The sequence below is a fragment of the Paramisgurnus dabryanus genome, chromosome 4 (assembly GCF_030506205.2).
Source record: "Paramisgurnus dabryanus chromosome 4, PD_genome_1.1, whole genome shotgun sequence".
Classification (NCBI taxonomy): Eukaryota; Metazoa; Chordata; class Actinopteri; order Cypriniformes; family Cobitidae; genus Paramisgurnus; species Paramisgurnus dabryanus.
The window spans coordinates 5,946,851-5,968,345 of record NC_133340.1 but is presented as its reverse complement, the minus strand read 5'-3'; the positions used below and the strand labels follow the sequence as shown (position 1 = coordinate 5,968,345).

The 21,495-nt window shown below is 36.3% G+C and overlaps 1 protein-coding gene and 1 long non-coding RNA gene across 2 annotated transcripts in view; both read right to left on the bottom strand.

Moving 5' to 3' along the window:
• Positions 1–21,495, bottom strand: part of ctnna2 (catenin (cadherin-associated protein), alpha 2) — a 565,129-nt gene that overhangs the window by 60,556 nt on the left and 483,078 nt on the right. The gene's annotated exons all lie outside the window — the stretch shown is intronic.
• LOC135746795 (uncharacterized) lies at positions 9,805–13,320 on the bottom strand. The gene is made up of 5 exons (XR_010531624.2): positions 13,030–13,320; positions 11,372–11,428; positions 11,169–11,230; positions 10,820–10,881; positions 9,805–10,660 (listed from the first exon to the last, which is right to left on the bottom strand). It is a non-coding gene; the product is annotated as an uncharacterized lncRNA (long non-coding RNA).

Here is a 21,495-nt window from a genome sequence, read left to right as displayed (position 1 = left end):
AAATTTTTACCGAAATTAGTTAAAATTAATTTATTGCATTTTGCAATCAAACTCTTTATATATTTAAAAAAGAAAATTTTCTGAAAGGCATTACACTTTTGTGAAAATCATTTAAAAAAAGAGGAAGAGCTAAAAGAAAACCAAAACTGGAATTAAGTTTGTTTATGTTTACCTACAGCTATTTATCATGATTAATTAATTGATTTGGCTTTTATTTAGCTTTCCTCCATTTTCGAGTGCAGAAAACATGAGAATGCCATTATGGTGAAGAACATAATTGGTCTTGTCTCAGGGGAACGTATAAAAACCGCAAGCCTTTGAACTTTAATAGCCCATGATGCTGGTGTCTTTTAGTAAGACACATTCACCATCTTTTTGATGTCTCAAAAGACGAGCGCTCGCACGAAATGTGTTTACTGCATTTAAGATCACATCTCCATATAGTGTCATAATGTTGCATATTTTTGTTCCTGTGTTAGGGAAGAAAATTGCATTTCAGCACTGAATGCAAGAAGTACATAATATGAACAAGCCATCAGCTTTTCTCAGCATCAGAGGTATGGAAAGTTAAGGCAACTGTGTGAAGAACCTCAAAACTAAACAAAATAAATTATCACAAGGAACACAAACAAAGGCTTTATCAAACAAGATGGACAGTAATAACTATACCAAACTAGACAAACCAAATAGTAAATGAAGGGCAGAGGTAAAGGCTAGTGTATTATGAGGAGTATCATTTCTTTATAGGCTATGCTCACTAAAGGTTAACACACTCTGAGACTCATAGTGGACACAATGTGGAAGCTATCATTCATCCATCTGACCCTCAATTCGGCTATGGCTCTGGGATGCACCGGTGCTTTTACAAGACTGGAAAGCATGTTTGAACATTTTAAACAAAACAGTTGCATGGTTAACATTTTAACAATTAAGCTACCAGGTGCTTCCTAAAAAAAATTAAATTCTATTTGTTTTTACAAAAATCCACCTTTTCAAGTGGACCGTTTTCTGCAAGAATCATGGTAATTGGTTTGGAATTTTGAAATGATCTCTAATAAGAAGGTAATGTCATTATAGTAATGTTTTAACTTTTGGATTTTATTTAGGGACTAGTTAATTAACTTTAAGACTACTATCTTTATAATCAAATTTAGCATAAATGTAAGGAAAATGAGAACAAGAAGGGAGTTTTTCTCAAGGTCAAGGATTATAAAATTTTGCTGTCTTCGTGTGTTTCTCATAAAAACCTACTTCAATTGGTAAAAAAAAAATAGTTTTATCAATTTAAATCTCTCACTTTAAGGTGAAAAAACTAAAAAAAAATACTTCAATTTGTAGATCCTAAAATATATTACAATTTTCAACTTAAATTTTGCAACTCTGACCTCGGCATGCAGTAACATCATCTCTCATGACTCCTCCCCCTCTCGCTCAAACTTCCGTCAATATTACTCCGCCCAAGGTTGAAGTGCTCTTCCGCCATACAATACAGTTCTCAGTTTTATAGGCTTAAAAAAATCGCCATGTTTTATTTTGTGCCACCATACTTACTTGTGTAACTACTCATGTAACAGTCTTTAAATAGGGAAAAATGGAAGTGTTTGGTGGCTTCTAAATTCATCCATGTTTGGATCCTAAGAAATGAATGGGGCTAGGCTAAATGCTAACACATTCACAATGCGCTGTACAAAGATTAAGTGCACGCATTGAAGAAAGATAGTTAGTAAAGATAGATAGTAAAATATTGAAAAGCAGTGTTGTTTTCCTTTAAGTCTGTGAAACCGGGGGACAGTGTATGTTGACTGGTTTAGATTTGACCAATTACAACCAATTATAGGTAAGTGCAATGAGGCGAATCATTTCTTTGTGCGCATCTGACGTGAGCTGCAAATCTCCTTGTTGCTCTCGCAATTTCGTTCATTCTCAATTCTCTCCCCATTTACGTTATGATTTGACCTAACCCTGTGTCTACACCAGACCCAAGCAATGGGTCAAAACACAATAGAACCCATTAGGAACAATGCATGCAAATTAGTTTGGCCCTTGAGGGTCACATGACCTGCCCCCGCGCTTTTAAAATACGGTCCATAGTTAAACGAAACCCGTGAGAAGTTTTTGAGTGCCTACATTTTAGAAGTGGGGCTGTAAGCTCCACCAACAGCTAAAATAAAAACTCAGGTCTGGATAATTGGCAGTGCGCAGCAATGTGTATCGTATTAGGATTATTCTCCATGGAGACATTTTTTTCCGTCTCTTCCTTTACTTTCCTTGGCAGGGTTTGACTATTTACAACTACACATTTTATTTTGCTGCATTCATTTTCGCTTTATTTTATTGGCGGACCAACACCAAGTGTAAAGTATGTTAGGAAGTGACAAGCATAGGTACAAAGATTATGGAATTACAGAGAGAGAGGGCACAAACTCCAAAAAGCATCAATCAAGGGGCAATGAGTCATGTGGCTCCCTTGGGAATACTGTAGAAAAACGCAGGAATAGCTTCTAATAGTCAGCCGATAATCAACTGGCTATTATACGGCCTCGGCCCGTGTCGGATGGTGATAGACCTCAGTTCCCGGTCAGCATTACACCACTGTTGAGCTGCTATTAAAACCATGGGACTTGATGAGTCTCCCATCAGTGAGTTTCACATTGATCCTGTCTTATTAATATAAGCCGCTTATGTTTCCCCAAAGCGAAACAGTGTAAAAATGGAAACATACAGTATAGAAACTGACCTGTCCCAACATTGCACATACAGGAACAAGAGTTCTGGGACAAAAGACGTTGCTTTCGACACAATCATTACAAAATTTTTATTATAAAAACCATTAATCTACTCTCTGCAGGTTACAGTCAGACATGCGCTATCTGTCTGCTCTGATTTCTGAGACACTTGTTGTGATGTATGGTGTTGCGCTCATCTAAAAGGCCATTGGCCGGTTACGTAAACAACACTTATCAAAAAGGGCATCCGGGTTAAACGCTGTCTGATGTGATCAGTTTTGAAGTCGAGAAATGCCAAGTCGAACCGTACCGTTGCTTTATCCTGGCAGTCTCGCTAACAGGAGATGGAGTGACATTCACGTGCACGATTGGTCGCCCTCAAAAGCTTTCAGTTAACATTGTGACACATATCTCAGCCCGAACTGTCTGTCTTGCAACTATGAATATAACTAATCTTGGGCAGGAGTGTATGTGGCTTTGAGTGAGCATGCGTACAGTATGCAGACAAAGGCGTCCTTGAGGGTTGGTACTCGAGGACAAATACTGTAATTGATGTAGTTTGATGAGCAGATGGGTCTAATGTATGCTATTTCCTTCGGACTCATACAATGAGCAGTGTGAAAACAGTACCTAGCAACAAGCAAACCAGCGAGTGGGGGGGGGGGGGTGTTACAAATGTGAAAGAAGAAAAGAGAATACATATCGACAGGGTGCAAATTACACAAGGACCTTGAAGGGGGGCTGTATTTGTGACTAAGGGGCTTGTTTCATAACACGCTGCCCTCTGAGGAATTGAACATTAATTATGTTTCTATTAAACATTTTGAGCTAGTTAATGACAAACTGTAATTTTTATAATTATAATTTACATTTTATTCTTACGTTTAAGGGAAGGGTCAGGGCTACATTTTCATACTGAGAGATGTTTATATTACAAAAGTTTGAATGAAATAAAGTGTGGGCAAATCAAAAACAAGTTAATAATGTGCTATTCATCAGAATTTTTTATACAAAGTACATTTTTTTTTTAATATATCCCTACAGTTTCCAGCCAAGTTCCTAAGCTACACCAAATTATTGGGAATGCAACTTCGGGAAGAATAAACAGCTTTAGCCATTTTATCCTTAAGATCACAAGATTTTGATCTAGAGGAAGATAATCGTAACAAACCAAATGATCTAAGATTAAACAATATTTATTAATAGGGTGACCATACGTGCCATTCTTCCCGGACGCATCCCGTCCAGGATTTTGTGTTCGTCTTCCGGAAATCGTATTTGTCGGCCGCATACGTCATAGAGGATTATTATTATTATTATTACAGAAAAGCAACCGTTACATTTTAAGGTAAGAATGAAACTACGATTGTATATATTATGTTTTTAACTGAATGGCGTATGCGGTCAACAAATACGACTTCCGGAAGACGCACCGAAATCCTGGACGGGATGCGTCCGGGAAGAATGGCACGTATGGTCACCCTATTTATTAATAGCAAAATTTTCCCCTCCGATAAAAAAGTATGTATGATCTTCAGTTAAAGAACATCCTTAGGTAAATTTTTGTATTATTTTGGAAATATATTGTGGATATTTTTAGGGCTGCAAAGATTAATCTGAAATCATTCAAAATAATCTTTATTATCATGAAAATACCTGAAACAATTTGAAGAACAGCGATATAAATATCATTATAGACATTTCCTGAAATGCTACCTCTTCTGTGGCAGAAAGGGAGTTTCTTCACAAGAGCGCCCCCTGGCTTTTGGACGTGCCGGGATTTCACTGTAATATAGTTAAAATTAATTCATTGAGAAAATGCACATTTGCACGATTAATTGTTACAGCCTTAGATATTTTATTAGCACATACAGTCTTCATACTTAAAGCGATACTCCAGCTAAATATCAAAATTACCAAATGATTTACTCACCTTCAAGCAATCTGAGATTCATATGTCCATCATCTTTCAGACAAACACATTTGGAGGTTATTTAAGTAAATGTCCTTGCTATTCCTAGCTTAAAACGGTAGACAACAGGGATCATTGAACAACTTCTGACTTTGAAGCCCAAAAAGTGCATCTATCCTTGACAGATGTAATCCAAAGGGTTAATAAAGGTCTTATGTGGGTAATTAATGTGATTTTGTAGAACAATATCCATATTGAAAATTCTATAAACCATAATAACTAGCTTCCGGTTCCAACACCATCTTAGACTCATGCGATTCGCAAAAGAGATTAAGCTTCGTGAACGTTGGTTGCCATAGGTCCGTTGCGCAGTGACTCTTATGAATCGTTTGAATCCAAGATGGCGTTGTTACCGGAAGCTAGTTATTATACCCTCTTAAATATATTTACTAAAATAACTCCAAATGTGTTAGTCTGGAAGATAATACAAATTTGTATTTCAGATTGCTTGAGGGTGAGTAAATCACGGGGTAATTTTGATATTTGGCTGGAGTATCCCTTTAAGTCACACATAAAAAAATTATAAATGTGCATAGGTAATAAAATGTCAAATAAATGTGACATTAATTTTAAAGGGGACATATTATGAGACTTTTTAAAGATGTAAAATAAAGGGCGATTTATAGTCGTGCGGAAGTTTTACGCCGTAGCTACAGCGTAGGCTATCCGTAGCCTGGGCGTAGCTCTGCGTACATTGTTTTTAACAGCGCGTCAGTTCTACGCGGACCACAAGAGCTTTGATTGGTCCACCAGAACCCCTCCCGTCAGGTTAAAAAACTGCGTCATAAATATTTGCGTTTGCGACGGTGAAAACAAAGAATGGCCAAGTTGAGGAGTGATTTAACTCAAACTGCAATAAAAGTGGCTGTTAATTTGCTTCCATCATTGCTGGTCTTCTCAAATCATACACAACAAGTTGCTGTTTCTTCTTGGTTTGTGGGTTACTTGCCAAGCTTCTTCTTCTTTGACGGTCACGCTGCTACTGTGGTTATACCCGTGGATACTGCCTACCATTGGTCTGCGCGCGTGTTTGCACGTCGACGCGGACGGCGACGCAAAAGTATAAATGAAAACCGACGCGGAACCTACGTCGTCGCGGCTACACCGTAGGACCTACGCACAACTATAACGAGCCCTTAAGTCTCCAGTGTCCCCAGAGTGCTTATGTGAAGTTTTAGCTCAAAATAATCACAATAATTTATTATAATATGTTAAAATTACCACTTTGTAGGCGCCAGCAAAAATGTGCTGTTTTTGGGTGTGTCCCTTTTAATGCAAATGAGCTGATGAAATGCAAACACAGATCACCATAATGGAGGTTTGTTGAAATTTAAACTAAATTGTACTGTCATTATTTTTTCTTTTTCTGTGCACTGCTGTGGTTGGATAGCACAGACGGGGGAGTGGGGGGGAATTGTTCAATTTAGGCTCAGAATGACCTAATTTTTCATATTCTTGCAGAGAATGGTTTACCAAAACAAAGTTACTGGGTTGTTCTTATTAACGTTTTCTAGGTTGATAGAAGCACTGGGGACCCAATTATAGCACTTAAACATGGAAAAGTCAGATTTTTATGCTATGACCCTTTTAAAAAGACATCAAAAGTCTCGCAATTTGGTTACAAAGCTTAATATCCAGCTTAATATTAATATCCATCTGATAAAATGATGTGGTCACCTTGCTAAGACAAATGTCTGCACTTCATGAAATCTGATCTACGGTATACACCCATTAAACTTGAGACCAGCTGATTAAAAGTAACTATGATTGGTTAAAAAAAGTTAGTTTTCAGATTTGGTAGCAGATGACATTTGGTCAATTTTTGTTATCTTGTGCGGTGACATACTGTACATGCTGTAAGGCTGATCTCCTCCCTAAAGAACACAGCATGGGTGCCCATGGGCAACGAGGACACCTAAAGAGAAATCTCTACAGCACAAAAACTTCCCTCGAGAACCAAATCTTTCTAAAGATTACAGTGGACTTACCACAGAGTTACAGTACATGTCAAGGTCATACAAGTTAGATTTGGCCTAAAGCGTCCATGGTCTTTGGTCTGCAGCGCATACGAGTTGGTAATTGATGAGATACTCCTAAAAAGTTCATCCTAAGCTTTTTAAAAAATGTTGCTGTAAGTTAAGGAGCACTCATTGGTATTTTCTGCACTGCCAAGCACAACATAAAGCACACAGCCCAAGAAATCTCTGATTGCTGGCGCATGGTTTCAGCTCTGCGATGGCGTATCGCAGTAAGCATCATATTATCCCGCTGGGCCAGAGCGCTGCTGCTACGCCACAATAAAATGAACCAACATATGTGAGTGTGCATTTCATTTCTCACATAGAAACGCACATTGATTTTTGTTCAGTAAACTTGACCATGGCTGACAATTTTGGGGGGGGGGGTCAAAGAAGACCTACATATACTGATGAACTGGTGGGCAGGAACACTTTTTCTCTCTGTGTAAAAAGAGAAAGAAAGAGAGGGAGAGAGAGCATTTTAAGGGCCATGAAATGAGGTCTTCCATCACCTTTTTCCAATGACAGTCGGCCCACATACAATACACAGCACAGGCATACCCAGTCTGTCTCTCCTCCCTGTACATTTAATATCACTGCAAGCAACAGAAATATGCCCCCATCTTCTTCAGAGAGCAACTAGTTCACAGATTTAATCATTTGAATGAGCACACGTCAGTTTGCACACCTTCCAATACCTGGATCAAACAGGATCGTTATTTTTAGGGTAATATTACGAAATACAGCATTTCTTTTCTTGCAATAGATATGCAATATTTAGTTGCTTAGGGTGCGATGCCTGTTGTGTGTGTGTGGTTTTTTTGTCTGTAACCAGAATTGTTTCAAAATTGGTTCAATTTTATGCGTTTCAGGACTGACAACTTTCTACCCAAATCCCCAAAGAGCTTTAATTGAAGAAAGCTGCATAATCACCCTATTTGCAAAACTAAATTGATTTAGACACGACTCTTCACTTTCACACATCTTCTGTAGTGTTGAGCAAATTAGCAAGATCTGGTGCAAATCTTAAGACGTCATGCTGTTTCTGCCTCTTACTGTTAAAATAGTGTGTCTGATGTGTTTTTTTGTTTAATATGGTTTCTGCTCTCACTCTGTTATGGAAATATTATAACACACACTGTAAAAAAATGCTTTATTGCCTTATTTTTGTTTTGTTCAAATGTACAAGTCATTTCAACATACTGTTATTAAGAGATAAGTTGCTACAACTTATGAAATTAAGTTGACATATTTCAAGTTATAACAACTCATCATTAGTCAAGATAAATAATAGTAAGCTGAAATAGTGACTTGTAAATTTGAGTTGATTAACTCTTTCACTGCCAGCGGTTTTTAAAAAAGTTGCCAGCAAGCGCCAGCGTTTTTCATGATTTTCACCAAAGTTTAATGCCTTCCAGAAAATGTTCTTCTTTAAATATATAAACATACAATATACAAAATGAAAGAACAGACCCTCTGCTTTAAAAAAAAAAAAAAAAAAGTTTCATCCTACCTTCAGGGTTCTTTTGAAATCAGCTTTTGAATATGGGTAGGTTTCTGCAAAAACACCAAATTTTGAGCAAAAAGCAGAGATAATTCAATTTTTGTGACGGACTTTTCATAGAGATCACATTCAGAGCGATCTTTACAACATACAAGGACATGTAGCCGCTTGCCATAGGGCAATACTTCCGGCTTTAAATAATGGCGGTATTGCGGAAAGACGGAAAATCTCGTCATTGGCAGGGAAGCGTTTTCTCTTGATTGACGAGATATCTCGTCAATGGCGGCGAAAGAGTTAAACAAACAAAACAAAAAAATAAGGCAAGCTGGTCTAACTGTGTTTTGGTCACTTTTAAGCTGGTCTAGCTGGACTTAGCTGTTTCGACTGGAAGCTCAGCTGACCTACCAGCTTGACCAGCTTTGCCAGGCTGGGAGGACCAGCTTAAACCAGCTACCATCTTATGCTGGTTTTAGCTGGATTTGGATTGTGTTTGGTTTAATTGAACTCAGTTGTCATGTGTAGCACGACAATGCTGTAATACTGAGGGATTGGCTGGGAACTATACCTGCCTCGCCATCTGTATAGGTCATCGAGGCGGTCTCATAATCGTTTAATAGCAAAGTAAGAAAGAAATTACTTGAATTTTACACATTAGGAGCAAGTCATTTTTATTATGGTTACTTTTCTAACATTTATTTACATTTATTCAATTAGCTGACGCTTTTATCCAAAGCGACTTGCAATTGCTATGTATGTCAGAGGTCGCACGCCTTTGGAGCAACTAGGGGTTAAGTGTCTTGCTCAGGGACACAATGGTGTGTCACAGTGGATTCGAACCCGGGTCTCTCACACCAAAGGCGTGTGTCATATCCACTGCGCCATCACCACCCCATTCTTAAATATGATATCCTTGATGGCAAGGATGCAGCCTTTGAAATGAGAGATCTCTCCTGGTTAGTAAAGTTAGTATATCCTCATAATTAGAACACTATTTTGTGACTGACTTTTCAATGTTTTAATATTAAAATTAATATTTCTAGTTTAATGCTTTAACGCTTCCCTGCCAATGACGAGTTTTTCTGGCAATCCGTATTTCCTCTATTATCCACAGGGTGGCGCTCTTACCCAACTTATAAAACCTGAAAGCAACCCCTTAGGACAAACAGTTCAAACTCTGTGTATGTTTTTGTTTTGTGTAAAAGCAGAGAGTCGGTTCTTTCATTTGATATATTGTATGTTTATATTATTTAAAAAAGAAAAAACCTGAAAAGCATTAAACTTTTGTGAAAATCATAAAAAATGCTGGTGCTGGCTGGCAACTTTTTTTTAAAAACGCTGGCGGGAAAAGAGTTAATATGTTCCTGCGGGCTTTATTTACAGTGGTCTGTATGAGCCCCTGCCAGTTGCTGTTGCCCATCCCTGACTTGCATGCTATCAAGTAAAATAACAAGTTTGATGCGGTAACATTAGGAAAAAATGTATCACAACAAACTTGACTTACTAACAGACTACACTTCATTTGGCAAACTTTAGCAACTGGTACGGTACCTAAATTATAAGTCAAACTTCTGGTATACACTGTTAACGATTTCCCTGTATTTTTACAGTACGGTACTGGCAGCACGGTTGCCAGTAAGTTACTGTATTTTGGGTTTACAGTACTGTACTGTAATACCATTTTACAGTACACAAACTAGTACTGTATAGTTACAAAGCAGTACTGTACTGTAATTTTACAATATTTTATTACAGTAGTCTATTTTTACAGTAATTTACTGTAATGTCTATATTGACCCATAAATACTATTTATTACTTATTACAGTTAATACAATAATATTATATAAAATAGATAGAGATTTAGGTTTAAATCTATAGTTATTAATATGGTAAAAATGCTATCCTTGACATGACATAATGAATTAAAAGGCAATCCAAGCAATGTTTGTATCAAAATTTTATTTAAAAAAACATTTAATTGAAACAAAACATTTAAAACAAGATTTTAAACAATAATAAACATATAATCAAGTAACATAAAATAAAATCAACAAGTATAAACAAGTTTGGAGACCCCTGCTGTAACATATTTAACTCTGGCAAATAGAACACTGTTCCATAGTTTGAAGTTTTCAGTTTAAAGTCCATCATCGACTAAAAGGTAACATTTCACTGTGGTAAAAAGAACACTGGCCCATAGTTTTAAATATTCTACTTGAATTTCATTTAACACTAAAAATAAATGCATTAAACTGGCAGACAGACCACAGTGGCCTTTACTTTGAAGTCGTCCATTCGAACTCAATCAGGGACTGCATGAAGCTGTTCACATGGGGGTTAATGGCCACAGCTTTTCTCTGCACCAAGTTCCTTGTCTTTTTGCTTGCTCCTTGTCTGGATGTGCACTTTTTCCCATCTTTGGAATTAATTCTATCCAGAAACCTGTTAGAAATATCATAAACATTAAGTCAACAAATATAAGATAGAAAAAGATTCTTAAAAAATTTAACTCAGCCTTGAATTTACCCCTATTCTGAAACCTTTTGCTCTTATTCTACTGTTCCACACCTAATTACATTAAAATACAGAAGATTCACTTACCGCTGAACAAACTCTTTCCTCAATGGACAGCATCCACATGGATCATGTCATGATTGAATGTCCTGAACAGAAAGAACAATTGTTACTGATTTGGACACAACTTTTTATTCTGAAAACAAAATCTTTTGTCAATAAAGTCCAGGGACACCTCTGCTAAATAAATACAATTATTAAATTAAATTTCTTATAACCAAAGTCTGAATATTTCTGTTTGTATATTTCTACATGGCAAACTAAGACAATTGTGTACATGTTGTGTATGGTCGTGTTACAGTGTTGTGTGTGGGAATTGTGAATGAGTGTATACATGGGTATTTAAAGAAACTGTAGTGGTAAAGTGCAAACTTACCGAACAATGTGCTTGGTGTGTGTCTGGTGTCACCCATTGTGCCTCCACATCTGCCTTAACTCCTGAAAAGTGCAATGACACTCATGTAAACTACAAATAAAAAGTGATCAGCACATTCCTGTGTACTTTTACATGTGACGTGAAAGCATTTAATATTGCAGTCGAAAAAATACATGACTTGTAACTGTACATCATGTACTTGCCTGGTGCCTTTAAAGATGATCCATCTTACCCAATCCAGCTTACAAGCAATGGTAAGACTGTAAAAAAGACAAATGTTACAAAATCTGTTAGCCATAGAAATAAGTAGACATTGTGAAGGAAATGGTAAAAGAAAATTTAGTAACACTTTACTATAAGAGTTTATTCCTTAACATTTGGTAATGCCTTAGCTAATATGAACTAACAATGAACACTATATTTTACAACATTAATAATATTTGATAATGTTCATTGTGCAGAGACAAAGTGATTGATTTAAAAATGTATTAAGTGTTTAAATCTAATATCATGCTATGCTAACAAATAAAACATTACTATAAGTGTTAAGTCAGTTGTAAAACAAATATATATATATATATATATATATATATATATATATATATATATATATATATATATATATATATATATATATATATATATATATATATATATATATATATATATATATATTAGTTGTTATATTATATATTATATATAAATATCTAAATAAGTCTTTTTTAAATTATTATTCTATAACATCTTGTCTACAGAAAATCTCTGAAAATGTCTCGTTTAGTGCAGAAAATAGCGATTTATAGTGACAAGGTAAAAAGACTGTCCCTTTAATGTTTTACCCGGACGGCTGCGGTGTAACACTATTTCACGCAAAGTTTTTTAACAAGTTAGTAGCTAGCTGCTCACTTTAAAGATAAACATGATCGCCTAAATCTGAGCAATCCTGGTGATGCCAGTTTTCTACACGATGTTATAATGGACTATTTTTACATCAAGAGATGAAGGATCAGATGACAGAGACGAGAAGACAAAGGTACGTAAATGCGGAGCCCATTCTCTTTTCGTGCATTGATTTGATGTGTTTTGGAAACTTATATATACAGCGTGTAATGCATCTGAAGTGGTGGAAACAATATGCCATAAAAATGTATTGGACAACTTACTGGACGTGTAAAACGCTTTAGAGAAGATATTCTCTGCTTTTGCTGATATAAGTTACCGTAATATAATAACAACAACAATAAGCGCGGCAATCCCTTTCGTTCATCTGATATTAAGATGAGCCCAGGTCTGAATTATATTTGGTCGAAGTTAAAGCTGCGATGAGTTCGATGCATGTATCCAGTTAAATATGAGGTTTCTTGTTTTCACTTCTGTGGAGGAGTTCGGTACTACAGTATGCTGTGTACGGCGTGTCAAGTCCTATCTGTTTACAACCACGAGTCAGCCTTACCAAACAGTCGAACTTCATACTTTTCTCTGACGCTAACTGAACGGATGAAACGCCGTCAACGACCGTTATGCTGGGACCGCAAGACCGCGCTGGCGGGTTGTCTTTGTCCATTTCGTTAAAAATAGTTTCATTGTCACCACACTTTCAACACAATATAAACTCACCAAACCGTCATAATTTAGTTAAAACAACCCTATATTCATTTAAAAAGGTGTAAAGCGAGTTAAAGCAGCGGTAGACATCTGTGTGTAACGTTTACGTTAGCTTACTTTCTGAGGGAGATTGAAACTTTGTTGGCGACCGTTTTTCTCTCTCATTGCACGTTTAAAACAATATTGTGACAAACTATTGACAACATTCTTAAACTAAAAATTAAGTTTTCATGAAACAGAAATATTTCAAACTTACCGAACTGACAGAAATCAATCGTCCTCCTTCAGCTGCAGCCAAGAGTTGTGCGCTCCCTCTGTCTGTGTGATTTGACGTTGGCGCACTTTCTCTGATTATTGCAAGTACACCTGGCACATTACAGCAATGGCTACAGCAAGGTTACATCAAGACCAAAATATACTGTAAAATTTTCCCGCTCAAACAAATTTACCCAGAATGCATTATGAACTGCAGTACTGTACTGTAATGTACACATACAGTATAGTACTGTGGATTTTTACAGTACAGTGCTGCTAAATCTACAGCGACATCTAACAGTGTACTTATGCAAAAAATCTATAACAATAGAGTCATTTTACAGTAGTTTATTTTTGATAAGCAAAATAAATAATAAAATAAAGTAGTTCAAATCATTAGTTTAAATCATAGCTAAAGTATATCAAAAACTACTGTAATACTGTGTAAAATGTGTACTATATAATATACAATTTTAACTACACATCGGCTGCCAAACCTCCCTTTACATAGCAGTGATCCATTATCGACATCTCCCATCGTATTTAGCAAGCCAAAACATTTGTTATTTTTGGCAAGGTTTTTCCACTAGCCAAACATTAAACAAACAGAGACTGGAAGTTCTGTCCAGACATGAAACTGTGTCTAAGCGCGTGCGTCCCATGAAAGCGTCTTTAAGCAAAGAGATTAAAATAGTCCTGAATAGTGCTTTATTAAGTTTTTTTAAAGAGATATTTTATAAAAAAATATTAAATTGTCCTCAAGTTGTTAATAAAATATGAACGAGCACCATTGACTCCCACCATTGACATAGTATGAAAAAATTACCATGGAAGTCAATGATGCTCAAAAACATTGCTCAAAATGTCTTCCTTTGTGTTCAGCAGAACAGATAAATGTAGTCAGGTTTGCAATGAAAAAATAATAATTTTTGGGGCGAACTATCCCTTTAATGGACCTAAAACCCATTTTTACAAAAAAAAAGTCACTTTAAAACAAACTAAACTAAAAATATCTTTGGAGGTGATTTAAATACAGCACAGTGAATGCAAAGCATGCCAGGTTCACTTTTTTCATAATTCCTGCATAGATTGCAAATGTTTTTTATATTACATGGTACTAGGCTATATAAAGAAAATTATGACACACAAGGACCCATAGGAGAGTGATGCTTTTTAGTCCTATAGAGATGACAGAATGAGGGGCATATTTTAAAACTAATGTCAAATGTGCACAGAAACCAAAAAGCCTTTTTTAGATTATGCTAAAATGAGGGCTCGTGGGTTCTGGAAGAGCTAAATAAATAATAACAATAAAAAAACTGTGAAAATGGGCATGGATATTGTATCTATAAAAAATGTAATATTTGAATCAAGCATGTACACTTTTTTTTCTTTGAATACATGCAAAATATATAAAAAATACCCATGAAAAGAACTTTCTAAGAATAGTTTTATTAAATTATCAAAATCGTCAGACCCCAATCCAAATACAGTGGATAAAAATAGAAGTGCTTCTCCTTTGTGTCTGTGCTCTCTGACACCCCTCAAATCTTCCCCTCACACAAGGATCCAACACTTCGCTATTTTTCTCTCAGTCTTTCTCTCACAGGGCTACCATACAACCCATCATATAACATACAAGATTTCAACACTGTCATACATCAAACCAGAAGCTCTACTGCTGTCAAAGAAAAACTATTTGGGCCAAACTTTTGTTATCTTACCTGTACTACAAGCGTCTCAGTTGCTATCATTCACCTGAAAGGATCCAATATGCCCTGCACGCCTCTGAGTGTTAAATACGTGGCTTTATTGAACATCATCTCGCTTAAACTTCTGTCCCCGTCCAGCTCATGCAAAATGGCAAAATTGTCACAGCGGGCAGGTCAGAAATGAACGGTGCGACGTGTCACCAAGGCATCAAAAGATGACAGCGTGACAAAGACTATTGTTTTTTTTATGAGGTGGGCTGAAAAATATCCCTGTCAATCATTTCAACTGACTGACAGGAAACTCAAAAAGGCGAAATAAGTCAAGGACTCACCTTTCAGATCTCAAGGTACGTAAATATATATGTGTTATGCAGTGCCTGTTTTATTGTGTTACATAATAAATACTATCTTATACAGAAGTACTACATGTTCTTAAAGGGGAGGTATCATGAAAACTGACTTTTCATGCATGTTTAAGTGCTATAATTGGGTCCCTAGTGTTTCTATCATCCTAGAAAATGTGAAAAAGATCAACCCAGTAACTTCGTTTTGGTAAACCATTCTCTGCAAGCATGTGAAAATAGATCATTGAATATGGCTCCCCTTGTGATGTCAGAATAATAATAATAATAATAAACCTCTGTGGCCAATCTCTGGATTTTATGAACATTCATAAAAATATGAAATACATCATTCTGATTGGTAAATGACATAGTAATAGTGTAATAAAATATTGTCACAGGCAACTATATGTTCTTCTGACACAGTCGCGTTCGCCTTTCATAATAAGTACCTTTTAACACAAATATATATTTATTTACAATAAATAGATACCTTGAAGGTGCTGATTGCCGTGTCTGGATGTATCTGACTGTATGCTATCCCTTAACCATACATATGCCAAGAAAGCTTCTTGCAATTACATTGTTGCTGCTATTTCTATAGGAATTAATGATAACAACGTGTAATATCCATAACACTGACACTATAAAATCCGAATAGTACAATTTTATTTGATGTAAGCAGATGTCTCTATAAAACCATCATTGAGTTTACAATAAAAAAGGACATCATGAAAAATTCAAAACACCAGTCACATTGAACAAACTATTAGATTTATTATGATAATTTTCTGTATTGCTGTTTGAATTAAGGTCCACTGGGACTTACGTTTGCTGATGCCTGCATTAAGAAACGGTGAGAGAGTGAGCGAGCGAGCGAGCGAGCGAGAAAGAGAGAGAGTAGGGCAGACTGCACAAAAATGAGAACAAAGGCATGGACCTGAATAACAGTAAATTACCCCCACCGGAAATGGTTATAATATTTTCTCAGTGGACTCGACCTCCAATAAATTACACAATGCATTTAATAAGCCACAGTCTTGCTACCCTATGCATTTATCTAATGAATCGGAGATGGCAGTGCCGTGGCAAACTTGCTTTACTCTGTATTTCACTGTGGTAAAAAGCACACTCTAATTAGAACCGATGATCTAGTTTTTAATGAGAATTGATGGCTATTCTTCTTGGTTAAACTCTTTCTATCTCGCGCCCGCCGTCCCTTCAAATCCAACTGCAAATCAGGCACTTCTATAAAAATGGCAAATGAGCCTGTGTGTTTGATTAATGGGCTTAATTTTCAGAGGATTTAACTCCGCTACGATAGTCGACTTCACCTCTAAAGCTTTCTAATGATTAAATTTAGACTGTGTCAAAAAGTCAAACAGCTTAAAGATGAGATGAGGAGAGGACCCTAGCCCGACTGCCACCCCTCTCCATACACACCCGCTAACTAGTAGAGTAACTTTATTCTCACATTTAAAGTGTTTCTGAAAGATAAATCGATAAAGTTTTTGCCACCATAACCCGTTCCTAATAGGACACATACACTGTAAAACCTAACAGTTAACTTAACTCAAACCATTTAAGTAAACCGGTTGCATTAGACCATTAAAGTTTTAAAACACATACATTTAAGTACTTTGAACTTGAGTCATGTGCAATTACGCACTTATATTTAAGTAGAGTGAACTTAAATATAAGTGCATAACTGCATATGACTCAATTTGTTTAAGTTCACAGTAATCAAATGTATGTGTTTTAAAACTAATACAACCGGTTTACTTAAATGGTTTGAGTTGAGTTAACTTTTAGGTTTTACAGTGTATATCTCTGTGATTTGGAGTAGGGTGATGATGCCGCGATACATAGAAATACAGTAAACAGTAACACATTTTTTAATACTGTATTTTGCATGATGGATATATTTGTATGACTAATGGCGGGCAAGACGGTTCATGTTATTACATAGGGTAATTTGAAAACAAAGACATTTCCCGAACAAATAAAAAAATCAACGGCAAGGCAAAGTACAGTTGAAAAAATTTGCATATATCTTCTGTGCACATAAATATGTTTATTACATTAAAGTTTTTCGGTCTTGCATTGTGAAATGTGAAATTATCATTGATATAATTCTTAGTAAATATTTTGAATTTATTTTTGCATCAATCAAGTTTGCATCAATATATGTTTTATTAATATACTGAATTATCCCCCCCCCCAAAAAAAATACATAAAATAAAATAATTATCAAATAAAAAAAACTTTTTAGCTAAACATATTTTAGTGAAACTGCCCACTGCTGATATGAATTTCTTTCAAGTAATTTAGTGTTTCATCATCTGTAAACCACCACTAAATGTTTTATGCTGGATGACTTGAAGTTGCAATTTCTCACATTTTGTCCTAAATTTACTTGAAAAGTTTGGATGTAGCTGAGAATTTTGAGTAGTTGAGAAAAGTTTCACTGGCACATCTCAAAATAAATTCCACTCAGCATATAAGCCAACATGGCTTCAATCTGGTCCAAGAAACAGATGAATTGTGCAGTCTTTTAAAAATTTAATTGAGTAATCCCTTATACCAGTGGGTCGGTCCTAGTTATCAAGATGGCTACTGCATTGTCGAGTAAATGTTGTCTCTAATGCTCTTACACGCTGACTTCAGATCTAAATCCTGTTAATATTACATGTGACGCTAGGCTTTGATGCTGTAGGACATGCGAAAACTAGGGCTTTCCCCAAGAGAAACCCACTGTTGTCTCAGAGGAGACTCACTTATGCACTTTGGAGTCGGGCGATGGCTGCCAAAAGACGGTTTTGTTCTCTTCATTGTTTTTTCTTACACTTGTACTGTGCATATGAGGGAAAATGCCAGAAATACATTTCTGGGTCTATTTTGCAATGAAAGCAGTTTGATTCCTTTTGCAAACATGCCATTGTTTCTTTAGCTATGGATTAATGATTATAAAATGAAACGCTAATCTTATCTAATAATTGTTTTTGGTGGTTTCCCAGAAGTGATTTATCCTAGTCCCAGACTAGTTTTTTTCTTAGGTATGTTTGTAAAAACTACTTAAATGTCCTAAAATAACTAAGTCCTCGATTAATCTAAACCCTGTCTGGGAAGCTGTCCCATACAATATAACAATACATTAAGAGTTCAGATGCAAAACTGATGTTTTCTTGTAAATTATATTTTTTTATCAGGCTCTTAACTCATTCCTCACCAACCTTTTTTGTTGCATGCTATCATTTTTTGTAAACATACAAATCTTTGTAAATATCAAATTAAGGACCGACCCGCTGCTTTCAAAAAACAAACAAAACATGAAAAAAATTGTCATCCTTTCTTCGTTTGTTCATCTTAAATATGGGTAGGTTTCTTCAAAAATTCTAAATTTTGAGAAAAAAGCTGAAATAATTGCATTTTTGTAAAGGAATTTCAGAATGATTATCAAAACATACACGGAGTTTAAAATGTGTAAAATTATAATTTTTTTTAATTCAGTTTTTTTTTTTATAAATAGCGATAATAGCGGAATTACAGATTATTGTAAAAACTCATCAGGAAAATGTCATTTGCATGGAAATGTTTTCTCTTGGCGGGGAAAGTTAAGTTTAGGTTCAGTAATTTCACTTTTATTGGTCAGCTATTTATCAGTAATTAAAATGCCCTTTTCCGCAAATGTCACATTAGTCATTTCATTAGTATTTACAAATAGGCTGCCTATCGCTGCAAAACCCTTTAAGTGCATGCAAACTTTTTTCCCTCTTCTTTGTACAAGACATAGCAAACAGTGGCATATTTGCCAATTATGCAACTATAAACATTGCAAATGATGAAAGAATGTAAAAATGAAGAAACTGAACCACAACATAGGGGGGCGCTGTGATTTATGTCACTGCCACATTCGTGTTGTATTTAGGTCCAAGTAATCACATGGGACCAAGTTTAAATGTCATTCACAGTCGCTTCACATTCGTCTTTTGTGCACTTAGAGGACTTTGCTGAAAAAAAATGTGGCCTTCAACAAAATCTGCCAACAAACCAGTATTTCTGAATGTCCTGAGGCTGGGATTAAGCGGATTTAAATAAAAGTATTTGATGAACGTATAAAATGTGTCAAGAACATTCGGTTAATGTCATCATCTCATTTTTGACAGATATTGAATTTAGCGGCTTTTGCATCTGAGCTCTTCATTGAACACAAACATATCTCAAGAAAAACATCACTGTCAGACTTAACAATAAAGATGCAAATGAAATTGCTCAAAAGGAAAAATTATAGATCTAATATCCTAGACATCAAATGGAAGCAAATTTGCTTACATTTCCTGCGTCTCAGATATTTATCCTAGTACTTTGATACTTACCCAAAAACAAATTATTTAACCTATACTGTACAATCTACATTCATTTTACAGTTTTAAACCATAAGGGACAGTTTCCAGGACAGGGTTTAGATTAATGCAGTAGTCCTTAGTTATATTAGGATATTTAAGTAGTTTTTACAAACAAACCTAAAAAAAAAAACATACAATAATGGTGTGAATCTTGAGACAAACGATGCCACTGATATGTAAAGATATGTCAGTGCAAGTTGTTTTTAAATTAAGGCAGCCAAAACATTACTTTTAGTCTGGGAATAGGATAATGCTGCGTTTACACCAACCGCGGTAGAGGCATGAAGCGCGAGTGATTTCAATGTTAAGTCAATGTGAAGACGCGTTGACCCGCGTCAGGAGGTCCCGCGGCGCAGAAGAGGCGTTCGGGGTGGCGCGGAAGGCGCGAATTGAGTGTTGTGTGCAGTACGCGCGGTAAGCGTGAATGGTGCTTTTTGTGTATCTTGCGGCTTACACGAATTTGCGGCTGATGCCCGAGTTGAAAAATTTTAACTTTGGTGGAATTTCGCGTCGCGTTAACCAATCAGGAGCCGGCTTGCTGCTGTGGTGGCAGCCCCGCCCGGAGTCACTCATTCAACCAACGCTTGATTGTCCATAGCAGTCACCCGGAGCTATACGACACAAGTTTTTATTTCTATAGAGGAGACAGGAATTAAAAGGACCTTGCTTGGATGAGTGTCAGTGAGGACATTGGGCAACCTGGTAATTGTAATACACACTTCACTTTTGAGTCATGTGACGTTTATCGACCCGCACCGTTTATTTCCCCCCTATAGTAAGGTTACCAAATACAAACTGTTAACCCTCTTGCACAATCAACATCAGTCATTTTGCAAACAGACAACCGCATATCACTTGCCCCTCCCACAAGAAGCAGAGTTTGCCTCTGATGCGCGTCAAATGCTTGCTTTTTCCGCGCGTCTACTCCGCTCTACACGCGCAAATGCATCCAAATTGTTCAAGCGGCAAACCACGCGTGGTAGACGCGATTTTGACGCCCGAAACGCGGTTGGTGTAAACTCAGCACAAGCCCTGTCCAGGAAACCTCCACTAAATGTTTTTAACATTAGCTTCATACTGTGTGTTTTTATTATTTTTTATTTCTTCAAAACAATTTTATGAGAATATCTGAGACCAAGTTGAAACTTAAATAAAAACTACATCAAATCCCCTGAACTATAAAAGAACAAAATGTTTTCTCTTGGATGATATAATGAAAGATTCAAAAAGACCAAATAACATAAACACTAGAAAGAACACACACACACACACACACACACACACACACACACACACACACACACACACACACACACACACACAAAATAAAGACAGAAAGCTTTAGAATCAGACAGAAAATGATGACATATTGTTTGTGTAAGATGATGACTCTCAGAAAGAAACAGGGGTCATTTGCTTGGCTGTTTGCCATTCAAATTTAATATGACACATGCTGAAGGACCATCTGTGGAGGGACGTTTACAATTCATCCAATGACCTCTTGTTGATGTTTCATCAGCAGACGCAGACAAAAGTTTAAAATTAATAAATAAAATTAAAGGACTCAGCCTGCCTCATTGCATCGACCAATCACGTACACCGCAACAAAAAAGCTAAGGCCAAGTTACTTTTCCTCATAAGGCCCGACTAGGTCGAGGAGCCATAGATGTATGCTAAAAAGCAGGTCGAGCTCCTGTTATGCGAACGTTGTTATCCAAGTGTCTTAATAGTGCTAAATTGTCATTTCATTAGCGGTAATTACTAAAGACCGTTAAGAGCAACGGGGGAAACACACTGTAACTAATTCTCACAGCACACTGTAGCTGATTTCACATGATCATACCCCACAAACTCTCTATTGATGTCAGCGTATGAACAGCACAAAGCAAAACTGAAAAAAAAGTGTGTTGCATCTCCTATAGTGATACCTGAAAGACTTTCCAAATGGCACGGTGACAAAACGTTCTAATATGTCGAAGATTTTTAACACCAACTGCGGCGAGCGATA